Source organism: Paroedura picta, chromosome 4 (genome assembly GCF_049243985.1).
Source record: "Paroedura picta isolate Pp20150507F chromosome 4, Ppicta_v3.0, whole genome shotgun sequence".
Taxonomy (NCBI): Eukaryota; Metazoa; Chordata; class Lepidosauria; order Squamata; family Gekkonidae; genus Paroedura; species Paroedura picta.
This window is the reverse complement of record NC_135372.1, coordinates 111,500,847-111,526,277: the sequence shown is the minus strand read 5'-3', so window position 1 is coordinate 111,526,277 and position 25,431 is coordinate 111,500,847. Positions and strand designations below refer to the sequence as shown.

At 45.0% G+C, this 25,431-nt stretch overlaps 1 protein-coding gene and 2 long non-coding RNA genes across 4 annotated transcripts in view; 1 reads left to right on the top strand and 2 right to left on the bottom strand.

Annotated features, from left to right (window-relative positions):
- Nucleotides 1-25,431, top strand: part of LOC143836159 (uncharacterized) — a 54,830-nt gene that overhangs the window by 5,495 nt on the left and 23,904 nt on the right. The gene's annotated exons all lie outside the window — the stretch shown is intronic.
- The window catches only part of GPR37L1 (G protein-coupled receptor 37 like 1), an 83,789-nt gene that overhangs the window by 47,450 nt on the left and 10,908 nt on the right, over nt 1-25,431 (bottom strand). The window lies entirely within an intron of this gene.
- LOC143836158 (uncharacterized) lies at nt 1,630-16,226 on the bottom strand. Its single transcript, XR_013230529.1, has 4 exons — nt 16,196-16,226; nt 9,571-9,651; nt 7,446-7,603; nt 1,630-2,853 (listed from the first exon to the last, which is right to left on the bottom strand). It is a non-coding gene; the product is annotated as an uncharacterized LOC143836158 (long non-coding RNA).

Here is a 25,431-nt window from a genome sequence, read left to right as displayed (position 1 = left end):
AGTTATTTCAGGGCTCCTCCAGGGTTAGAAGGTTGGAAAAGGCTGCTATAGGGTTTTCAAGGCAAGAGGCGTTCGGAGGTGGTTTGCCATCGCTTGCCTCTCTGTAGTAATCCTGAACTTCCCTGGCGGTCTCCCACCCAAGAATTAACTAGGGCTACTGGAATCAAAACAGGACATACCTAGCCTAGACCACCCAGATAAGGAGAACCAGCATCAAGTTCTGTCCTGAACTTTTTGGGTGACCTCAGCATAGTCAGTATCACTCAGTCTACTTTACAGAGTTGTTATGAGAATAAAAGACCATTTTGAACTCCGCAAAGTAGGGAGGAGATAAAAGTTAAATGAATAAACATTTGCCCAAGTCAAGGAGCCCAGCCAGGGAGCTTATTTTAAAAAATGACAAAAACACCCACTTTAACTTTAATTCGCAAACCTTGCTTCCCAAGCCCTGCAGCCCTGTCTTGGACGGAGCTCCTGCTTTCCATTTAACCGGGCAGTCGGGAGTGGCAACCAGTCAGACCATCTTGCAGTGTGGGAGATAGTTCTGGAGAGCGATGCCGTGTGGCCTCACCTCTCAGTGACCTCCCAGAGAACTCCGTGTGTCTCCAGAGGGCAATGACCCTGCCTGTTATCCGCCAAGCATAGAGGCTGTGTTTACAGCACAGGGTGGGTGGAGAAGAACAAACAGCCCAGGGAGCTGTCCTTTTCTGTTTGGCCAAGGTCTGGATCACAAACACAGCAGAGTGGCTCCTGGGGACTCTAGAAGAAATGGGATCAAGAGAGGTCACCTGAGGTCTCCATTCTCTGTAGCCTTCTGGCTAGGGTTCTGCTGAGCACAGAAGTGCTTCTTCTATAACGGACAAAGGATCCACGTTTCTACGTGAGGACAATGAATATTTCAGTGACCCCCCTCCCTCCAAAAAAGAGAACCAACATGGAGCATTCCGTTAAAGTTATTAAAAGTATTAAAACTCAGCAATGAGGGAAATCTGGCTTAATCATTGTTTCTTAAGGACTGATACGGCAGAGCTGCTGTGGGGCTAAACTGTGATGGGAGAATGCTGAGCCTTTGAGCAAGGGCTGGTGCTTTTGTTTTGGCATCATGTCGCAGCTGACTTATGGCAACCTCCCTGGGTTTTCAAGCAAGCAACATTCAGAGGCGGCTTATATTGCCTGGCTCTGCATCATGACTCTTGTACGTCTTGGTTTTCCCTCCAAAGACTGACCAGGGCTGACCTGGCTTGGTTTAGGAGAGCTGGGGAAACCGGGTTAGCCTGCGCTACCCAGCTCAGAAAGGGTTGGGAAGAAATATCTTTTTAATGACCAGAAAAGAATCCCACCACCAGAGCAGCTTTGAAAACATTGCTCCTTCCATATGCAGGGACTGGTGCTCTGTCTTCCTCACATCCTGTGACCTTGAGGGGCTTTAGATCTAGTTCGGCATTCCTATAGCCAGGCCAGCTGGCCACATCTCTCTACTTAGAACTGCTCCCTCTGCATTTTTCAATGAATCCACAAAATACCAAAAAGAGCTACTGGCTTGTGCCTGGCCCTTCCTGGGCCTGTGGCATGGCCTCCTATAACATCTGCCTTTACAAGCTTGCTGGATCTAGTCTAGTTTTTTGTTTCTAGTAGTGGCCTATCAGATGCCTCTGCAAGGACCAACTTAACTTGCATATTATCAGTGCCACAAACAGAAAAGCTGTTTGTGGCATTCAAATTAACCAGATCCTATAGCAGAGAGTTCCACAAGCCAATTATATTTCCCAAAGCATCCTGTGTTCTTTTGTATTATAGACTCCAATAGCAGAGGGGGAAGAAGAATGAAGTACCTTGACCTCATATAAAAGTTCAGGATTTCTTACGGCAACTTGTTCATATCAAGGCCCACTCTGGAAGCAACTGAGTCTTTTCACCCATTGTCAGGCTGGGAAGTGGAAGATATTATTTTAAAAAAATACAATTACTTCCTTCTTTCTACTTTAATCCCCTTATGATATATTGGCAAATGCTTAGTACACGGCTTAAAGGACAAAGCAAAAAGCAACATATAGCGTCACTGATTACAATCTCCAGTAACTGGATGGACGAACAATTCCCAGGCATCAGAAATGTAAAACACAATGTTTTGTGTACTTTAACCCCTACAGTTTCTCTTTGCAGTAGAATTCTGGTGAGGTCTTTCTGATTCAGGCTTCCAGTTAGCTGTCGCCATTTCAGTCAGGAAGGATCTAATTCCTTCTGAGCTTCCAGTTTCCTAGGCCTGTCCTCACTGGGGAAATCAGGGCCCTGCGGGACGTAAACTAGCTCCTCAAGGCCTGCAAGACAGACCTGATCCACCAGGCCTATGGTTGAGCCCCACAGAATACCATCAACAGGCCTTGCTATGCAGAAAACAGCATTGGTACATTACACAGCCCACATCATCAGCACCTGACCACCCCCTACCCCCATTAGAGAGGAGGCAGTGAGCTCCTGAGTTTTAATGCAATCTGGATTTTAGTATTTAAATGTTTTAATGTGAGTGAATGAATGAATGATCTTCTCATTGTTTTGACTCTAATATGAACAGCCCTTAGTCAATGGGGAAGGGTGGCATTAAAAAAATCTGATACATACATATGTACGTACGTACCTACGTAACTACGTAGGTACGTAAACAAACAATATTTGGTGTACTTATTTGCAGATTGGTCTTGCTTCTGAACTTTTACAGAGTTTTGTTGCCTGGTGTCTGCTGATAGAAAAGATGGCGTGGATTTTTAAAACTATATTTCTGGGCCACGTACAGAGAAGAGTTCGGCCTTGCAAACCTGGGGAACTCCAGGGAGCAGCCTGGGGTTGAAGAAAAATCTGAAAATGAAAAAAGGGGGAGATTTTTAAAAAGTAGCCCAAACTCAATGTAAACCACAAATACTGTGTGATGAGATCTGTGCAGACATTTTTATTAAGGAGGAGGTGGCAGGAATGCTAAGAACCGCTCAGCTGCTGCCAGGGAGACAAATGGATGAGCAAGCAGGGCAGGCAGGAAGGCAGGCAGTGTGAGTGTCTGAGTGAGTGTGTGAATAGGGCAAAGGTGGAGAATCCAAGAGAGGCCCTGCTGCCACCACTAGGGAGGTGAGAGAGTAAACGGGTCATTGATGAGCAGGTGGAGAGTGGTGCCTTCAGCCAAGCAAGATAGGTGAGTGGGAGGAAATGGGAGATGGTGCAGGTAAGTAGGGCAGTGGTGAGTAGGGGTGAGCGAGAGGCTAGGAGACGTGTTGCTAAGTAAACTGAGCTAAACAGGCAGAGGCAGAGCAGGAGTGGCTCAGTGAAAGAGCGGGACAGCAGAAGCAGTGGGGAAAATGAGAAGCACCTCTGACAGAGCACTGAGGCTGGTCCCAGGCAGTGAGGAGGATGGATTTCTGTCCCCTGTCAATTCCTCATAGGCCCCTACTTGTAGATTACTAATATACTGTCTGAGCAATAACCTTATAGACTTCCTGTGCTGGCTGGAGAACTATAGTGCAGTGGCTAAGCCACAGTGATAAAATTTGGGTCTAAATGGCCGTAAAATTAAAATTGATTGATTGAAGCAATACTGATACGACGCTGGGGTTACAAGACACCAAAACCACAGGACAATAAGATTGCTCACGGTGTATCTCATTTATTTTTAGTTAAACAGTTATATGGTGTCTTTCAAGAAACCTGCCTGAAGTATCTGAGAAATAAAACAGTACAATAAAATCAGCATGAAAAATGGGCTATAGAAGCCATGATTTAGAAACAAGCAAACACATAATAAAAATAACATAAAACAGCATCCAGTAGCAAAAAATAATACTCGTAAAATCATCCTAAGGGTGGAAGCAAGCCATTAAAAACAGCTAAGAAAGATGCAACATATGTGTATGTGCTTTCTGCATGCATAAACTACAAATAATTATTATATAACTTATATAACAGACTTCACAAAGTTTGAGTCCAGTGGCATCTTTAAGACTAACAAAGTTTTAATATTTAAGGCCATTCATGGTCTGGGCCCAGCATAATCATCTGTCTGCCTATGCTCTCCAGAGAATGCCTTGCATTTCAAATACCAATAGGCTGGTGGTCCTCGGCCCAAAGGAAGCCCACCTGGCTTCAACCAGGGCCATGGCTTTTTCGGTTGTAGCCCCTGTCTGGTAGAATAAGCTTCCAGAAGAGCTAAAGGCCCTGATGGAAGTTCTGCAGAGGCTGCACAACTCTTCTGCTGGGCATTTGGTTGAGGCCAGGGGGTGATTACTATCTAATACCCCCCTCTATATATTAGCACTCCCATTATAAAAATCACAGAACCATGCTGGTGAGTTGAGAGGTATTATTAGTATAAGCACCTGATGCTGTTTTATGTAGGGTAATGTACAGTGATATTTATTTGTATTGTTTTTATTGGAATTGTATTGGTATTAATAATTGTGAGCTGCTGCAAGCCAGTTGAGTCAGGAGCAGCAGGATAGAAGTCTAATTAATATAAATATCCAAATTATAAGGTTTTCTCTGTGTGTGCACTTCGTCCGATACAGTGAGACAGAACATCATCAACCATTACATATAGGTAGAGAGAGGGTGGGCGGTTTAATTTTTAGTGAAGATGCATGAGAATAGCTGAGACTGGATTAAGGCAGTAAACAGCATTTATCTCATACAAGTGCTAGACCTCTCAATTCTCACTTATACCCAGAAATCGAGTTTGTTTGTTTGTTGGGGGAGGGGGGGCACTGGATTCAAAACCAGTTTTCACTTCTATTGTTTATTCCTTTATTATTTGTATGCCAATTTGCTATTATTTACAAATCTTACCAGATGTGCTATTCCAATTTAGCTGTATTTATTGCTCAGTCACTTATACATCTTTGTTCTAATTAGCCCCTCCTGGTAACTACACCCCTCCCCCCCACACACACACACCGCTGCCTATAACATAACATTTAAGGAAATATGTCCCAGAACTGAAGGCATGTGCATCTGGACATAACTAGACTCCCAGTTCCTGCTGATGAGTTGAACTTTGTTGACTTTTGGGCTGACACTGCACTAAAATGTCTTCTCATGTCTGTTTGTCAACTCTTGTATTTGTATGTTTATTTACGGCAATTCACACACAGATCTTGATTACTGCCTTGATCCAGTCTCAGCTGCTGCCATACCCTATTGTATCAACATCTTCACTCTCGCCATCCTTCCTGGCAATTAAACCTTCTCTCTACCTGTATGTAAGTCTTGAAGATGTTGTGCCACTTTATCTGAGTGTGAGTATGTGCACATGAAAGCTTATACCTTGCACAAAAAAAAATTGATCTTACAAGTGCCATTGGAGTCCCAACTTTGTTCTGCTGCTCCCGGCCAACATGGCTACCTACCTGAATCTAATACACCTCTGGTGGGCAAGGGCCACTGAGTTGTGTGTGTGTGTGTGTGTGTGAGTGAGTGCTTTGAGTAAGTGCAAACATTTCCCATGTACTGTAATCTAAAAAGCGCAAACCAACTTGGCTCCTAATTGCCATGGCCAGGTGCTTCTCAGAGGCAGCAACTTGGTTCCTTGGGGAGTATCATGTGAATATCCCTTTGACAAACACAGCTTCCTAGGTCCTTGGCACACCTTTAGACACGGCTTGTGAGTGTTCTCCCTGGCTCAGGGACCGCATTACCATAGTAATGCCGCCATCCACCCTGGGGCCTTGGCATTGACGCTCCCCAAGACTGAGCAAAGGTCACCAAAGCAAGACTCTGGGGAGAGTGGGGAAATTCCCGGCTCTCTCCATATGTAAATGACCAATGAGGTGGAGCTTGGCATCACCAGACCTGCATACCTTGACCCTTAGTTCCCTCTTTGGGAACCTCAATACCCTCTGTCCACCCAGTCCCCAGGCAGTGCTACCTGCCAAACTTTCATGTAATTACCATAGTGAAGCAATCACAACCAGAAGTTTTTATTACATGATTTATTTCTTCATGGCACATTTCAAGCTACTTATTTACCATTTCTAATATTCATGTGATCTTGTTTAAATCTTTACAACAATCCTGTTAGGTAGGTCAGCATTATTACCTCCATGTTGCAGATCTGGAAAGGGGTCTGCCAGGCCTACGTGGCCAACATGCTGCCACACTGGGGCAGACGTCTCCTGGCTTACTTGCAAGGTACCTGGTCACAGCAGGTTCAAAAAGGGTGGGTGGACCTTCCATGAGGAAAAATTGGCACTCTGGATATCAGTAGGGTACACGAAACTACCTTTATTGGCCCCAGCAGGCTTAGAGATGCCAGTTCCCAGGTGGGACCTGAGGATCCTCCAGAATTACAGCTCATTACCAGACTAAAGCAATTATGTCCCCTGGAGAAAATGGCTGCTGTGGAGGGGGGACTCCATAGCATTATACTCCCCTGAGGCCCCTCCCTGCCCCAAATTCCACCTACTCCCAACTCAACTCCAAAGTCTCCAGGTATTCCCCAATCCAGAGCTGGAAACCCTAGGTTGCTGTCGCACTCGCCCAGGCCAGCTCCAAAGCATCCATTCCCTCTTCTTCCACCAGCCACACACAGGCCTGCTCTATTATCGCCACTAGGTCCCTGCCTGACAGTTGGTCCCTCCCCTGAAACCTCCTCCTCCTCCTGCCAGCCCAATCAGGCCCTCACAGGCCGAGAGCAGCAGAGGCCAGAATCCATCCATGGCCCATGGAGTGCATTTCAGGCTACACTCCCTGCTTGGCCAGCACCACGATCAGCACATCAAAATCCAGATGCCAAGGCTGGCCACTAGTGGGATCCCCTGGCCACGGGCCCTGTAGTCCTTGCCACAGCCAGGCTCAGCCTGCCCATCTGGTACAAACCCCCCTCTGGGGGGAGGGCCACCATTAAGATGGGCCCCTCTGGCTCTATGCAGTACTGTAATGGTGTATAGCTAGGGTTGCCAGCTCTGGGTAGGGAAGAACTGGAGATTTGGGGAGTGGAGCCTGCAAAAGGCAGGGTACGGGGAGGGATGTGACTTCAGTAATGCCATACAGTCTACGTTCTATGTGGGAATTTTCTCCAGGGGAACTGATCTCTGTTGTTTGGAGATGAGCCATAATTTCAGGCTTCCCCTGAAGGCTGGCATCCCTATTAACAGCTGTAGCGCTAGATACCACCAGGTCAGTCGGAGGCTGATATCCTTCATGCATGGCAACCACAACAAGTGTGCATAGACTGTCACAAAAGTGAACTGGGTGCCCCATAAATAGTGCCCCTTGGCTTCATTGAACTCTCAAGGCCTCTCTTTCCATCGCCACACACCTGTGCTCTCAGATGGACAGTTTCTAACTTAGATACAGAATGGGGTGTTCATCATTACAAAGCAAAGCACAATCAGAACACAAGTGCCTTAAAAGTTGTAACAATTCATAAACTACTAGTAGCCCTGCATATGCACAAAAGCAGCACAAACCTTAAAACGGTGGTTCTTTGTGGTGGGCTTGTTTTCTGAGCAAACCCCATAGAGAAGAGAAGGTCTTCAGGGACAGGCAGAAGCTGCTGAGGAGCTTGGTGTGCTAGTCAACCACATCTGGTATAAATTCTCAACAGAGGTAAGACATGGTCTGAAGGCTTGAGAAGGGGGCATTTGTAAGACAGAAAGAGAGAGAACATATAGCTCAACTGAAAACAACTGAGGTGACCTTAAATCATAGTGATGGCATGCAAAGTTCCCCAACGGTTGCTCTGTCCTTTGATCAGTAGAAAGCTCCTTGCTGTTGGGCAGCAACTGGGGGTCAGGGGGTTGGTCTCTCACTTGTGGATGAATTTCCAAGGAAATTCCTTTTACTGGGAAGGTGACCCATAGCTGCAGAAGGTTTTATGTGCACCTGCTATGACTCATGCTGCTTGCATAGTTTCTAATTATTTTAGGTCGCTATCGCTGTATTGCACCTTGGTTCCTGGAGGATGTGGAAAGGAAAACGCTGAATCTTCCTTTTAGGAACTGACTAGGAACAAAATCCTCCCGGCCTCTTAAGCAGGGCCGGGTTTGCTTCTTGCTAGGGATCTTGTGACTCAGCAGATGTGGGAGATCTGCTAAACCCAGCCACCTCTGCACCTCCAAAGATCTTGAAGCAAGCCAGGAAACTTTTCCAGAGCTTGATAATTACCTGTTAAGCAATCAGCAAGGCACCTAAAAACCGGTCTCATTAACCCCAGGAGAAAGGTGACAGCACTATGATACATTTCAAAATAGTAGGCATCATAATTAATAGCAGGGACGATTAAGTGTACAGTAGCATTTGAGGTACTCACTGACTTGCAGCATGAGCTTTTTCAGTGGACTGTTTGTACTAGGGCAGGGGTGGCCAAACTGTGGCTCTCCAAATGTCCATGGACTACAATTCCCATGAGCCCCTGCCAGCATTATGCTGGGAATTCTAGCTCAGGGACATCTGGAGAGCAACAGTTTTGCCACCTCTTGTGGCACAGGGTGGTAAGGCAGCCGACATGCTGTCTGAAGCTCTGACCATGAGGTCGGTAAAATGAGTACACAGTTTGTTGGGAGGTAAAATGGTAATGACTGGGGAAAGGAATGGCAAACCACCCCGTATTGTCTGCCAAGAAAACGCTGGAGGGCGTCACCCCAAGGGTCAGACATAGAATCATAGAATCATAGAGTTGGAAGGGGCCATACAGGCCATCTAGTCCAACCCCCTGCTCTACGCAGGATCAGCCCTAAGCATCCTAAAGCATCCAAGAAAAGTGTGTATCCAACCTTTGCTTGAAGACTGCCAGTGAGGGGTTCACCACCTCCTTAGGCAGCCTATTCCACTGCTGAACTACTCTGACTGTGAAAATTTTTTTCCAGATACCTAGCCTATATCGTTGTACTTGAAGTTTAAACCCATTACTGTGTGTCCTCTCCTCTGCAGCCAACAGAAACAGCATCAGCCCTCCTCCAAGTGACAACCTTTCAAATACTTAAAGAGGGCTATGATGTCCCCTCTCAACCTCCTTTTCTCCAGGTTGAACATTCCCAAGTCCCTCAACCTATCTTAATAGGGCTTGGTCCCTTGGCCCCAGATCATCTTCATCGCTCTCCTCTGTACCCTTTCAATTTTATCTACATCCTTCTTGAAGTGAGGCCTCCAGAACTGCACACAGTACTCCAGGTGTGGTCTGACCAGTGCCGTATACAATGGGACTATGACATCTTGTGATTTTGATGTGATGCCCCTGTTGATACAGCCCAAAATGGCATTCGCCTTTTTTACCGCTGCATCACACTGCCTGCTCATGGTTAGTTTACAATCCACAAGTACCCCAAGGTCTCGTTCACACACAGTGTTACCTAGAAGCGTATCCCCCATCCAGTAGGCATGCTTTTTATTTTTCTGACCCAGATGCAGGACTTTACACTTGACTTTACACTTGACTTTACACATGACTCGGTGCTTGCACAGGGGATACCTTTACCTTTACCTATATTAGGGTAACAGCTACTACTGAACTGATAGAGTCAAGTGGGTTGCTGTGTTGGTCAGAAGCAACAGGAAACTGAAAAGCAAGCCTGAAAAACAGCTATTTAAACTTACTGGCATATACATCTGGTCTTATCAGAAGAAGCCTTGAGGAGGGCTGCCTGTTTCTTAATGGGATGAAGTACATCACTGTCTCTGCCAAAAATTGTCATTGTAGGTTTAGTCACAGCAATCACCTTTGAATAACATTTTTACTTTTGTATTTATTTTACAGCAAAACATCATTGTTTATTGTGGAAATACCCATTCTCAGGAAATGGTGTGTGCCTTCAGCCTCACTGGAAGGGGCTCTGGTTAGCTGCGGTCCATGTGACTGATGCGGTCTTGGACCCATTGGGCTGTGGGATTGGCACAGAGCATCTTTTGCTGGTCACATGGTAGTGGGATTGTCTTTGTTAAATGTCTGTGGCAGCAGAAAGTGACATCAGTTCCCCCTTGATCAGCAGTCGGGGAGCACACAGCAAGGTGAAACAGGACCACCATGCACAGATGCTCACATAGACTTTCATGCTCCCGCTTTCCCATTACCAGCGGCAGAAGCCATCTCTCCTCGGAACAGGATTCAGCCTGCTAATTACAAAAGAGGTCTTAAAATTAGAGGGGGCGGAATGTGGGCAGAGCTAGGTGCCAATGGGCCCCAGACACTCGGCCTCCTGGGCGCCTCCTGCACCCAGTGGGGCAACATTGGGGGGGGGGGGTTGCATTGCAGAAGAACCATGCAAAATGAAAGCCAGACATACTGTATCCTACTGAAACCCAAGCCAGAGAAAGGCAATCAAGGTCAACCACCGAAGGCCACTAGTACTTTGAAGTTATGCGTAAATATGGTTCCAGTGCCAAAAACTGAGAGAAGACTGCAAAGGACTCTAGCACTAGTAGTTTTTGTTTGTATGTTAATATAAGTCCTTGATTCATTACAGCAGGTGTCCTCATCTTGTGGAACCTGTGGAACATTTGAAATCTGAACAAGGGTAGCAGGCAAAGGCATCATTACAAAATGTCTGCCATGGGGAATTACCAAGTATTGGGAGGTTGCAGTACAAGCAGTATCAGGGTACTTGTATCTGAACTGGTCCTCCCTAAAGACCAAAAGGTGGTTCCTCCTGGAGTCTTTTGACTACCTTTCCTTCCAGTGAGATAGAAGAAAGCCAAGATAAAAGGCCTTTTGAGGTGGAAGCAAATGAGCACCATCACACCCAAAAATGTCATGTTGGAGATCACAGTATTATAGAAAAGGCAAACTAAGGAGCACCACTACCAGGTGGAGTGAATATGCAGCTTTCAGTACTGATATTGCTTTCCGTTTTGCTTCTCCAATATGCCACATTTTACTTCTGACTAGCCCAGCAAGAACATGAATGGTGTTTGTCTGGTCTGAGGTCGCATTGTGGCCAAACAGCTGTTAATTGCTTCAGCACATAAACACAATCCTGTGAAAACAACAAACTCAGAAGTAAGCAGGGCTGTGTTTGGATGGTGCCTGGATGGTAGATCTTCTGAGATACCACCTTTGTGGGAGCAAAATGCAATATATTTGCAGTAGACAATTAATTAATTAATTAAACTGACATGCTGAATGCAGGAAAGAGGCTAAGTCACATAAATATCTCAGCTCACAATAGGGTTGCCAACAGTGGAATGGGAAATTCCTGTAGATTTGGGGGAGGAAAGTGGGGTCTGGGGCAGGGACTATGTCCAGCAGGAATGTGATTCCACACAGTCCGCCCTCCAAGGCTGTCCCTTTTTCCAGGGGAACTGATCTCTAGTTGGGAGATCAGCTGTAATTTTGGGAGAACTTTACGCTTCTCCTCAAGGATGGAAGGTGGTGTCTGGGGAGGACAGAATTTGGGCCGGGGAGGAAGCTCAGCATGTTGCCAGAGATTCTACCTTCTGACATTGCCATTATGTGCAAGGGAATGGATTTCTGTGGTCTAGAGATCAGTTATGATTCTGTGAGGCCTCCAGGTCCCACCTGGAGGTTGGCAACCAGCATTGGTTAAGTGCAAAGTCGTGTCCGACCGATCGCGACCCCATGGACAATGATCCTCCAGGCCTTCCTGTACTTTACCATTCCGTGGAGTCCATTTAAGTTTGCACCTACTGCTTCAGTGACTCCATCCAGCCACCTCATTCTCTGTCGTCCCCTTCTTCTTTTCCCCTCATTCGCTCCCAGCATTAGGCTCTTCTCCAGTGAGTCCTTCCTTCTCATGAGGTGGCCAAAGAATTTGAGTTTCATCTTCAGGATCTGGCCTTCTAAGGAGCAGTCAGGGCTGATCTCCTCTAGGACTGACCGGTTTGTTTGCCTTGCAGTCCAAGGGACTCGATGGAGTCTTCTCCAGCACCAGAGTTCAAAAGCCTCAATTCTTTGACACTCAGCCTTCCTTATGGTCCAACTTTCACAGCCATACATTGCAAGTGGGAATACCATAGCCTTGACTAAACGCACTTTTGTTGGCAGGGTGATATCTCTGCTTTTTAGGATGCTGTCTAGATTTGCCATAGCTTTCCTCCCCCGGAGCAAGCATCTTTTAATTTCTTTGCTGCAGTCCCCATCTGCAGTGATCTTGGAGCCCAGGAAAATAAAATCTGTCACTACCTCCATTTCTTCCCCATCTATTTGCCAGGACAGCATTAGGAAGCATTAAAGCTATCTTTCTGCCAGCATGTTTTGAGGATGAACTGGTCACCTTGCTCTGCCAGGCTGGCCCCAGCTCTGCTCCCAATGTACTCTGTCAGGCCATGACATCTGGCTAAGCCCCAAGCACAGAGGCCACACAAAGCCTCTGTGGGCCTTGCCAACCCTCCCCCCTCCCCTGGCCTGCCTGATGTAATTGCTTACTCAGGAAAGGTCATTGGCAACCACCCAGGGGAAGAAAAAGTTTACAGCCGGTATCTGCTCCAGCCAGTATCAGCAGGGGAGAATTGTGAAGCCAATGCCCCAGCCTCCTCAAATGAATTAATCTAGGGTGTTTGTGTGTATAAAGAACCAAAGGCTGCTTATCAGATGACAGCTATACAAGACAACAGGCCTAGAGAGATCTTATTTCCTTTTCTGGCAAAAGGAAGCTCAGCTTTGTAGAACTGCATTCTTCTCTAACTACTGTCCTGTTTTTCAAGCTCCTGTACCAAGGCACTGTACTGAGAGTTACCAACCTCAAGGCAGAGCCTGAAGTTCTCCTGGAATTCCAACTGACCTCCAGATATCACCTTCTCGCCAGGAAATGGCAGTTCCTAAGAATTTAGAAGAGAAATGTGCTCTAGAGCAGTGGTCCCCAACTCCTGATCAGAGGACCGGTATCGGTCTGAAGATCAGTCGGTACCGGGCCGCAGTTCCTCCTTCTCCTCCTCCCTTTGGTGCTCTCCAGCGGCTGTCGTGGCTGGGGCTCCCCCTCAGGCAGGCGGCGGGAAAGCAAGCGGAGCATGGGCTCAGGTGGTGACGTCCCTCGGCAAAAGGCTAACCCCCTCCCCCGGGCCTCAGTAAAATTGTCAAGCGTTGACCGGTCCCCGGTGATAAAAAGGTTGGGGACCACTGCTCTAGAGAGCACATTCCTGCCAGGTGTACTTCCTTTCCTCCCCTAACTTTGCCCTCCTCAGGATTGCTAGGTCCCTTCTGACAATAAGTGGGGAATGGGGGGTTTACCTGGAGAAGGGGAAGGGCCCAAACCTCAACATGGGTGTTACACAGGAAGAGATATCATCACACCTGTGACATCCTGGCGATTCTCTGCTATTTGGGCAAAAGCTCTCTAGTAAAACTGACTTCTACCATAGAGTTTTTGTCCAAATCCCAGAGCATTGCCTGGATAATACTGGTATGATTGTTTCACTTCCTGCATGATGCTGGCAATGAGGCCTGGACCTTTCTCTTTCTTTAGGTAAGACCCCCTCCCCCCACAGCCATCTGATCAGCAATATTGTAGCAATCCCAATTTTACATCTAGGAAGAGACAGAAAAGCATATAAGGTTCAGAAATATGATTATTAACATTCTTCTCTAAAAAGTCAGTGAAATCCTAAAGTTTAGAGTTTTTCGAAAAGTCTGAAAAGTGAATTTTTAAATTACCCAATTTAAATTTTGTGAACATGTATTCTAGCTAGGGTTGCCAGCTCTGGGCTGGAAAATACCTGGGCACTTTGGAGGAACCGCGAGGAGTGGGTGGGATCTGGGGTGGAGAGGGACCTCCTTGGAGTACGATGCTATGGAGTCCACCCTTGAAAGCAGCCATTTCCTCCAGGGGAGCTGATCTCTCTAGTCTGGAGATGAGCTGTAATTCCGGGGGATCCCTGGATCATCCCTTGTTCTAACTCTTAGCTGGGACCTTGGAGGCTGGGGAGAAGCAGCAGTATCCTGATCACAGCTTGCGAGCCACTTTCTTTATGATTATACAGAATGAAATCCTGAAAATCATTGCTTAGCATTGAAACTGAACTTTGAATTGGCCATTTGAAGGCGAAATAACAATCTGGTTGAAACCCAGGGAATGCCAACCTTAATCAAGTGAGAGAAGGACATGGGTTTCTGCAGCTGTGATCTTGGCAGAGGTACGTGAAACTCCAGCGAATGCTAATGTGATACCTTGCAGGGGGAGGGGACAGGAGACAGTTTGAAAATGCCACTGCCTAGGCAGGCCTCTCATGCCAGCTTCTGAGAACGTTTTCCATTGAGGTAATACACCAGTTTATTGTAGTGGTTAGAAGCACTGATTTCTAATCTGGTGAGCCAGGTTTGATTCTACGCTCCTCCCTCACATGCAACCAGCAGGGTGACCTTGGGCTTGTCATAACACTGATAGAGCTGTTCTAACTGAGCAGTAATACCAGGTCTCTCTCAGCCTCACCTCCCTCACAGGGGAGAGGAAAGGGGAGGTGATTGTAAGCCGCTTTGAGACTACATCTGGTAGAGAAAAGCATATAAGAACCAACTTTCTTCTTCCTGCTAGCTAATGTTGGGCTAAACATACAGTCCTGAAGGGATCACCTGGCAGCTTTTTAAACTGGTTTAATGGGGACTTTGCCACCTAGCGTTTGGGATCTTTTCTGTCCCAATGGACAGTATGCACCATGTCTAGCTGCACATGGCAGGGCATAACTGTGCAAGTGGCTTGGCACAGAGCACAGTGTAGAACTTTTTACAAGTGGTACCTGCTTTGGGGCTTAGGCTAACCAGATAGAGGGAGGCTGGCCAAGCTGTCTGATGTAGTGGGACATCATGGGTGGCTGTACATTTCCGCCTGACTGTGTCTATGGCCAGAATGATCACAAATCACCCTGAATTCAGCCCGATTCCAAAGGAACATCAATGACTGCAAGAGGCAGCAAATGATCTTTTGCTTTTTGATCTTATCTGCCAAATGAGAAAAAGAGAGGAAAAGAAAGAACTGCAATTCTGGAAGAGGCTGGTGGTCAGAAAAGACGAAAGCACAATCGCAAATCCTGAAATCCAAAGCATTTGGCAAGCATGATGTTGAAATACAGCACACACCATACAGAACCTTACATGACTCATCTTAACTTTGAGAGGACATATGTGGTCTCCAGGAAGGTCAAAGCACTGTAATAAAAGAGATGTGGCCTTCAACCCAGCCTCAAGGCACAGCAACTTAATTCTGCACAAATCCTCAACCAAAGAATAATGTGCTGTCTAACCAAACACTTGAGAAATGCAGTGTCTTTACCACTTATATGCTGAATGACAGCCCCATGCGTGCAAAAAGGAGAGCTAGAAGGAAGACTGTTTCATTCTTCTGCAAAGTCTGTGGATGTATGAAAATAGGCAGGCTCCTCTTGATACTTAACATTACACTTTTACAAGAAAGCGGGAAGAAAACTCATACATGCTTGCACCATTTCAACAGATGCAGATTTGGGATAAAAACAGATGGTAGATAAATGCATTACAATTTTACTAGCTGAGTGGGTCTCATAGAGTAATAAGCATAGAACACTCGAGGCTATTTTAATTCACATCAGCTACTCCTTAACAGTTTAATCCTAAATATAGTTAAATTCTTCTAAGCCCACATGATATACCCCAAGTATGCGGTGCAAAGAGGGAAGCAGCTGCAATCCTTTAATTTAGTTCTGGTTCACCGTAAGCAAGACAGGTCAGGCCAAGGGAAGCCTATCCAGAAAGGTTTGGGTGTCAAAAATAACCCAAACGCTGGCTCTTCGTGAAGCCTGTCTCCCCCAAGAGGTTTTCTGGCCATCACAAGAGTGATGCATTTGCACAAAAAAGGCTGAGCAGTACTCTCTTTCCCCCATCCTGGCACAACAGAAACAAAGGAATAGGACAGCACCTGGACCACTGGCTAATCTTATCAATGACCCTGTATTATCTCACTCTTATTCTTCATAGTCTTAATCACTGGCATATCAAAATCCCATTAATAGAGTGTCTGTCACACCTGGACTCCCCTTCCAGCCAAAATGCAGATGTGGCCAACACCCAGGAGCCTCACATCAGCCCTGGAGGTTCCCCAATAGCCCATTAAAGTTTCTTTAACAAGGACCGGTTCACCCATTAATGAACCCGCCATTTCTTTGACCTTGCTCAATTCATCGTGTCAGACATTGTTTCAGGACTTCCATACCCTGCCACTAGCCCCCAAGATACAAAATTTGCCAAAAGAATTAGAACAGAGACAATCCATCTCTGTTCTTATGTTTGGTTCCCACTTACATGAAACCCAGTTTGCAGGTGGGCCACTGCTTCTGGAATTACATTCTTCTTGTCGGACAGGAACTATAAGTTTTCTATGACCCAAACTCAAACTTCTCTCACATATAATCACCGCTGTACTTTTCATCTGTAATTGAATATATGTTGTTAGAGTCCTTTATATTTGTTTTAATAAAAATCCTTTTAATTAATTTTTAAGACCTGCCTCTGCCTGAGATTCCTGACCAGTTACTCTCTTCATATAAGCTGGTGGAGTATCTCGCTTGTTGCCTCTCTCACATTGCTTACCTGACTCCTAGAATTCCTAATTCCCCCATCATGAATTCAGGAGACAGATTAAGGTTTGGCAATACAGAAAGGTGTAACTGTTTGGGGACTGCATTGTAAAGTTATTGAAGCCATTTTTATAAAGCTACACAGACCAAAAATGCCAGTGCAACAAAACCTTTATCACAGGGTGAAATACTTGCATCCAAAATAAAACTAAATATTTCTTCACCAGAACTACCTACCCAGGTCTGCATTTTTACAGAAACAAGAAAAAAGTTTGGAACCCATATGGTTTTAACTAGGTTATAAACAGACTTCCTAGAGATTTCTATCTTGACTGGACACTGCGGGCCATTTGTCTACTCTAGTAAGGTGGAGGGAGGCTGTTTTTATAGTACAGTGTTTTTCAATTTTTTTACCATTGAGAACCCTCTGAAACATTCTTCAGGCTTCAAGAAACCTCAGAATTGGTGTGATCATGCAGAATATGGTTGGGAAGCATAGTTCTGTACATACCCACATGGGGCCCCTCCCCTTCCCACCCCCTTCAAGGCCATCATTGGCCATTTGAGGAAGGTGGGATGGGTCAACGTGACCATATATGGTCATATCACCTATATCGTCTCTTGACCCATATCAGTACAGCTTCTGTCCTGGTAACAGGGTGGAGACGGTGCTGGTCACCTTGATGGATGATCTCTGTTGGCAGCTGGATTGAGGCGTGTCGTGTTTATTCTGTTAGATCTGTCCGCTGCCTTTGATGTGGTCAGCCATAAAGTGCTGGCCCACCACCTTGCTGGGACAGGGATACGGGGCACAACTCTTAGCTGGATACACTCCTTTCTCCATAATCAGACCCAGAGGGTGGCGGTGGGAGAGGAGTTGTCATGTACATATTGGCTCCCTTGTGGAGTTCCTCAGGGCATGGTGATCTCTCCCACACATTTTAACATCTTTGGCTCAGTTGGTGCGGAGTTTTGGGCTGGCATATCATCAATATGCTGATGACACCCAGCTCTATCTCCTCATGGATGGCTGCCTGGATTCCTGGAGATCAGAGAATTGTCTGGCAGGCAGATAAGGGACATTCCGAGAGGGTATGCCATTTCCTGCCTTCATGTCATGACCCCTAATGTTCTTTGGAGGAACTACCACCAAAATCCTTGGAGGTCTCCCATCCAAATAATAGCCAGGTTAGGCCCTGCTTAGTTTCCAAGATTTGATGGGATCAGGCTTGTGTGGACTATCCAGAAAAAAACTTTAGGAGGATATGGTTTGAACTTTAATGAGGTTCAGTTTTTCTCATGCCCCCCCTTGTTCTAAAAACCGAAACCACCCCCCCCTTTTCCTATGATTGGGACGAGACTAGGCTTAAGCCAACTGGGCAGCTGCTGTCACGGCTAGTCTGGCTCATGTGATCTGTTATCTGCTGCTCTCTCTCCTCCTCCTGTGTGCTGTGTGGGAATAGAACAGAAGCTAATCAATGCTACTTTCCCAGAATCATTCCAGTCTCACAGAACCCATCTAAGATGGGGGGGGGGGGTAGGAGATAATTTAAAACAAAACAGTCACTTCATTAACCAAACTAGACTAAATTCAATACTTGATAAAAACCCAGGGCTTATAAAGGTAAAGGTAAAGGTATCCCCTGTGCAAGCACCGAGTCATGTCTGACCCTTGGGGTGACGCCCTCCAGCGTTTTCATGGCAGACTCAATACGGGGTGGTTTGCCAGTGCCTTCCCCAGTCATGACCGTTTACCCCCCAGCAAGCTGGGTACTCATTTTACCGACCTCGGAAGGATGGAAGGCTGAGTCAACCTTGAGCCGGCTGCTGGGATTGAACTCCCAGCCTTATGGGCAAAGCTTTCAGACGGCTGCCTTACCACTCTGCGCCACAAGAGGCTCTAATAGCTATTGGCTTATAGCTATAGGTAAAAGTGGACATTGTGCCCCCAAATCTCAATGTCTCATCTGCCAGAATTATAGGTATCATATTCTGATGTTCATTGGAGGGGGGAGTTAATTTTGGGTACCTGCTGAGAAATCATTGCATGCATAGATTGGGTTCCCCCAAGCTTGAAAATGCCAATAAATGACAGGCAGTGCAGAACACTTCCCTCAGAGTAAGCCCTATTGAAGAGATGTGAGTAGATCTGCTTAGGATGGCATTGCTGGGGGACTTGAGATGGCACAAAGGCCTCGAACACTGCTTTATCCTACTTACACCCCTGTTGTACAATCCAACATCACCTGCCCAGTGCAAACCCCACTAAAATGAATAGAAGATTTATTTCAATAGGATTTCATATAAGAATTACTCGGTATGATGTGCTTAGCTGGTTATTGACAGATGAGACTGATAATTCTAAAGTACATTGACAGAGAATACACTATTTCTTTTTGGTTTTGAACATCAAATAGATACCCTTTAGCACAGCAAAGGCATGCCACATCCACTTAATGTAAATCACTTCAGGTGGCAGCCATGTTGGTCTGAAGCAACAAAATAAAAGTTGAGTCCAATGGTACCTTTAAAACCAAGAGTGTTTAATTCTGGGTATAACTTTTCATGTGATCTGGCAAAGTGTGCATGAACACAAAAGCGTATACCCAGAATTAAACTTCGTTGGTCTTAAAGGTGCCAAACTAGGTTTTTGTTCTCTTGTTTCAAGGAGGTCATCAAATTTGAAGGTCATGGTGACATAGGTCTAAAAACAATTCACTCTGCTTTTAAAATTTTGATTCATACATTTTATCATCACTTCCCAAACAAGTGATATTGCTGTAAATCACACACATCATAAACTGAATCAAGGAAAATAGGTGGCTTAATAACATTACATTGTCCTGAATCATTTTATCAGGTGATGAGGCATCATAAACAATGAGAGACATAAGAGGGAGAAGAACATGAGGGACAATATCCTTGTCCTAATTGATCATTATAGAATAAAATAAATGGGGGGGACGACGACCCAGTATATATCTCTTAGGTTATCAAGATCAGGTTCCCATGCTTGAAGAAGGGGACTATTTCATTAATGCTACTGAAACATATTTTCATACAATTATTTGTTAATTGACCATCGCCCAGGAGAGGTTTCATAGACAAATGCCACCAGCCGTGGCAATAACTTTTTTGGGTTTTATAGATGTTTCCATGACAACATTCTGGAGGGGTTTGTAGCAGCAAAAACAAAGAGGTTTGGGGTGCTTTAGACTCATTTACAGTTTTTCCAGTCTAAATAACTGGGTTTAGTCTGGAGTAACTCTGCATAGGGTTACATTATAACTGATCTTTTATCAACACAAACATTTTTCTTCTTCTCTTTCTTTCTTTCTTTCTTTCTTTCTTTCTTTCTTTCTTTCTTTCTTTCTTTCTTTCTTTCTTTCTTTCTTTCAAGTCAAGTCACAGCCTACTTATGATCACCCCATAAGGTTTTCAAGATAAGAGACATTCAGAGACGGCCTGCCATTGTCTGGCTCTGCATAGCTACCCTGTATTCCTCAGTGGTCTCCCATCCAAATATTGACCATGATTGACTATGCTTAGATTCTGAAATCTGACAAGGCTGAGCTCACCTTAGCTACCTTATATCTATCTGCACACGCTCCTGGGGACTAAAGCCCATTTTATCAGATACAGCAAACGTGATCCCCTGTCAGTAAATGAAAAAACAACAGTATTTTGTAAATTTATTATTTTTTCATTGTGCCCTTTTATGTGTGTGTAAACAGACACAAACAGAGGGAAAACTTTCATGCATCTGACAAAGTGATGCTCTAGTCCACACAGTCTTATGTCTAATAAATTAACTCCCTGCCCCATATGTCCTTATGTATTGCTAATGAGGGTATGTGTGTGTGTGTGTGTTGATAAATGTTTTCTCAACTAATATAAAACTCAAATGCTAGTGGAGTTATCCCATAGATAATATTTATTCTTTAATTCCAAAGTAATGGTTAAATGAATGAAAGCAGAGCATTATTTTGATGGTGCATGTCCATCCATGTTCTGTCCAGCATTGTGTAAAATGAGAGCAGTTGATTGAAAGAATGGGCATTCAAATAAAGTACAGCTTTTATACTTTCATAAGGTCACCTTGTGATGCTGCTGCTATATCAGGAATTGGATTATTTCTAGGTGTGAAAATAAAGGTTCTAAAGTCACATCAAAGAATTCCAGAATGTTCACCACCATTTCCAGTCCTTCCTCAGTGGCATGTTCCTGTATTAACGTAAAATATACAAAGCACGAATAAGCAAGTCATCTCACTTCAACACAGGGTACATTAAATTCCCAATTCTCATTCAAAATCAAAATCAAGATAAATGGCAGAATGTCACCTTGCGAAGAACGGGACTCAATACTAGCTGGGACCTTGCCCCTCTAAGATCGTATGGTGGCAAACACCTGCTGTTTAGCATTAATATATGATGTATTTTTTCAGAAAATATTAATGATTGTTTTTGAGGAATAGAAACATAACCTGAATATATTGTGTAGAGCTTCATAGGGTGGGATTCTGTCATTTATCTTGATTTTGATTTTGAATGTGAATTGGGAATTTAATGTATGTGGTGTCAAAGGGCGATGGCTTCCTCATACATGCTTTCCTGTATTTCAGCCCATGGGCTTCAAAACCTAAATGACAGAAAGCTTCAGGACGATGCTAACCGTGAAAACCGAATATCAGCCAGAATAAAGAGCCTTGGTCCAGCCATGATGGAAGGAATAGTGCTTAACCCCAGATGCATAACACCAACCTTTGTGGTTTGGAGGCTCATTCGTAAAAAGACTCAGCACGTTGTGCCACTGTGAGGAATGAGAGAATTCCACAAAGTGTCCTGAGATTTTTATAACATCTTTTTTGCAAAAACAACACTGAAACATCAAGATGGAATGTGGTGGGGGGGAGGAGTAATGTAACTATGCAAAGGTGCAGTCCTAAAGACAGCTGCCCAAGAAGGACGAGCAAACTTAATAGGTGAGAAAGCACAGAGTCACAGCAGACACACAATAGGTATGTGGAGGCTACTGAAAGAGCAGGGCTGGCTGCTGTCCTACCACAGCAACCACATCATGCCACGGGCTCTATGAAGAAGACTGAAACAGGTGAAGACTTCTCCACTGGCCGCATGACCATCTGAGAACTCTCACATTTTACAAACAGAGGAAACTGTCTTTTATGGCAAGTCTGTTGGCCCAGCTAGGCCTGCCTAGCTGCTCTTCTCCCAGTCTTCCCCAGCACTTGTTACTTGACACTCTTTAAGGGGGGGGGGGGATGCCAGGAACTGAACCTGGGACTGTCTGTATGCAGCGCAGGTGCTCTACAGACAAGCCTTCACATTGTCCTCGCCAGAACAGATGTTACTGTTTAATATTAATATTCTCTCCTCTGCCCTCACGTTATCAGTGGAAACAAATGAAATCACTTTTTTTTCTTGCCTCGCAGGATGTTACTGTAGCTACATTGCTGGTGGGGTAGGGGCTAATGCTATGCTTGTTTTTGGGATCAGGTGCCTAAGTCTCTTCTTATCATATTTACACCTTATCATTTCTGCACTTTGTTTAATTCATCTTCACCACGTGGAATGACTTGCCAAGATTGCCCAGTGGGCATCTTGGCTAGTGGTGGACTTATCATCCCACCCCACAGACATGAGACGCATTCTAGCCACTGAGCCTTTGTTTACTCTCCAGTAGACATGGACTCCCGCTGGCCATTAGCACTGGACTTCTATCCATGTTATGGCAACTCTCCCCTGCCTCAGCCTGGCTTAAATGTGCCATATATAAAGTTTCAGGAGAGGAATGTGCCTGGTGTCAGGGAGTGTAATTTGCCTAATAACTTTCTTGGTTTGTATTTACCCAGCTCTTTGTTCAGCTTTTTGCTGAGGACACGCCTCCCTCAGAGCTGGCACAGAGGGGAGGTTTACTGCATAAACCTTTTGCTCCTTTCCCATAGGGTTATTGAGAAACTAAAGATATTGTCTAAGAATCTCAGGTTTGCAGCCAGATGTAATTTTCCACCTGTTTTGCTTTGTTCTCCAAAAGAGCTGGATCTGATTCAGAAGGAAGAGATTAGATCAGGAGATCTTAGGCACACATTGCTTTAAAAAAAAAACTGGTACTGTTAGTGCTGTCCAGGATGATGGATGGCTTGACCTGCTCGTTCATCAACATGACAACCTGAAGCTAGCCTGGGCTAACAGTAACAATGCTCCGTTTTGAAGGACAGCTCCCATAGGCCTACAAGTTGTAAAGTGTGGTGTTTAGAGAAATGCTAAAGAGGTTCAGAGGTCTGAGCCCTGTTTGTAGGCATTTAACAGGCTTCAGTACTCTAACCTTCAACATATGAACAGCCCATGGGTGCCACAAGCAGCACAGGCAATGGGGATCTGGGGCATGTCCGGACAGAAGCAGAAGCTATGGGCCTGGCTTTGGCATTGGGTTGGCCGCCAGAACAGCACAGAACCTTGTTTGTGCAAATGCAGTTACGGAAGCATCCTGTGCTAGATAGGAGAGACAAGTATATCCTGCAGTGCTGGATGTCAGGCCAGTTAATAAATTATGGTGCACACAGGGTGGGTCTGGGGTCCACACCCTTTGTATATGTGAGCTGCTGGTTTTCCTCAATATCCCCATGCATGGTGCCTACTTCAGCCAGATATCATACCACTACATTAGGGCATAGTTATGTAGGTTTACACCAATGTATGTAACTCGGTGGTAGTTGAATAGCAATGACCTGCCTCTCTGGCATACCACTTCTCTGATTATTTCTAAACCTGCTGGAACATGTCATGCTGACTGTTCCCACAATAAAGGCTCTGGACTACCCTGTTGTGACAGCATGATGACTAGATTCAGACTGTGACGAAAGCAAAACCCCAAAGGGTTATAACTCTGTAAGCATAGCCGTAATTATGCCTCATCCTAAATGCAGAAGGAGGTCACAGGCTCAGGCTGTTGGTCACAGTGTGGCATACCAAGCACACAGGTGTTTAGCAAAACCAGTATGTTGAACCAAGTGCTTTCGAAATGTACAAAAATGTTACAAACACAGAGGCACAAGACATCTGAGAGCACCAGGAGATTGCCCTTCTGACCTCTATGGTGCTTTGAGTGCTCTGAGAATGGAGGTTTCAATACTACACAGTGCAATCTTCAGAAAAGTTAAACTCTTCTAAGGCTACCGGATCCAACAGGCTTAGAAGGGTGTAACTCTGCTTAGGACTGCATTGCTCATTGTCGGATTCTCTCTCCATTTCCTTCCTGTCCTCACACTTCTGGTACTAGCAATGAGATATGCATTTACTAGTTGGTAGTTAAAGAGGTCCCATTCTTTGTCACTTTCTTTACAAAGAAAGCCAGCTTGGTGAAGTGGTTAGGAGCGCCAACTTCTAATCTGGTGAGCCGGGTTTGATTCCCTGCTCCTCCTTCATATGTAACCAGCTGGGTGACCTTGGGCTCGCCACAGCACTGATAAAACTGTTCTGGCTGAGCAGTAATATCAAGGCTCTCTCAGCCTCACCCACCTCACAGGGTGTCTGTTGTGGGGAGAGGAAAGGGAAGGCGAATCTAAGCTGCTTTGAAACTCCTTCGGGTAGAGAAAAGCAGCATATAAGAACCAACGCTGCTGTTTCTTCTTCATAAATGTCATATCGACTTTTCTTCAACCCTTGCATGCTTAGATTTGATCATGAATTTTAATTAAATACTTAGGGAATTTCCACACATTAGTAAAAGTAGCGTCACGCCTGTGGAATGGTGAAGCGCTAAATTATATCATGCCTCCCAGGCCCTCCTCACCTTTTTGCTGTCTCGCCTTTGTCTGCCTTCTTTTCATGCGTCTTACCCTCCTCATCAGCTGCTGGAAGAGGCAGAAGAGAGCAATGCACCTTATATTGTTGTGGTTCTGCCTGTCAATCAATTCAGGCAACCAATACTCTTTCAGGCAATATTTTAAAGGTCCCGCAATGCCCACTAATTTTTTTAAATTAAATTAATACTTCTCTGTTGCAATACCTATCCATAGAATCATAAATGCATAGTGCTTTTTGGACACCACCCTTTGTGGGATCACAAAGCCTTTGATAAATTAGAAAATTAATATCATTCTTGATTTATTTTGAGGAGGGAGAGAAAACTTTCAAGAGGCATGCTTTGTTGAATAAAATATTTTTTATTTCTGGCATCACCTACACACGTTTCCACCTATTCATTGCTCCAGTCACATCACCATTTTTAAAAATAAATTCCCATTCCTGGGAACAAGGGAGAGTGAGGCACATGCGAGGGCAGGGTGAAGCAGGCGACTCTAGTGCATTTGAGCCTCCATACCTTCCTTCTGCTGGTTGCCTGATGGTTACTCTCTGGTCACTAGTGCTTTTTAGGCTGGTGAATCCACTTTATGTGATTCCCAAAGAAGCACTTTAACATGGAGGATGTAGTGAGCTGTCAGCTGGATGTGGGCAATGTCATGTGCAGGGGCCAGAATATTCAGCTTGCAATCGACTGGCATGACGCTACATTTAACGGGTGTGGATATCCCCTTTAAAAAATGCATGTGCTCCAAGAATTCATAATACATCTCAACAGTAATAGTAGCTGGGCAGTCTTTAATTGAATTTGGCCTTTTGACATTTGAAGGAGCTGAATGTTAATAAACATTGCCTCCAGAGGAAACATGCTGAATATTTTTTTTCAACTGGGGAAATCCAGTAAACACTCTGAGCTCTAAGAATAATATAGATTTATCTTCATTCTTTGCCAGAGAACAAGCAGTTGCCATTCCTGTGGCAGGTGCATAAGATCACATAAGAACACATTTGCCCCTGCAGATTAATGGATCTAAAACATACCACTCCTGGTTTAGGGTGTGACTGGGCCAGAGTAGGGATTTTAAACAGGCTCTCCCAGATCCTAGTCAGGCACTAAATATTATACCCCATTGACTCA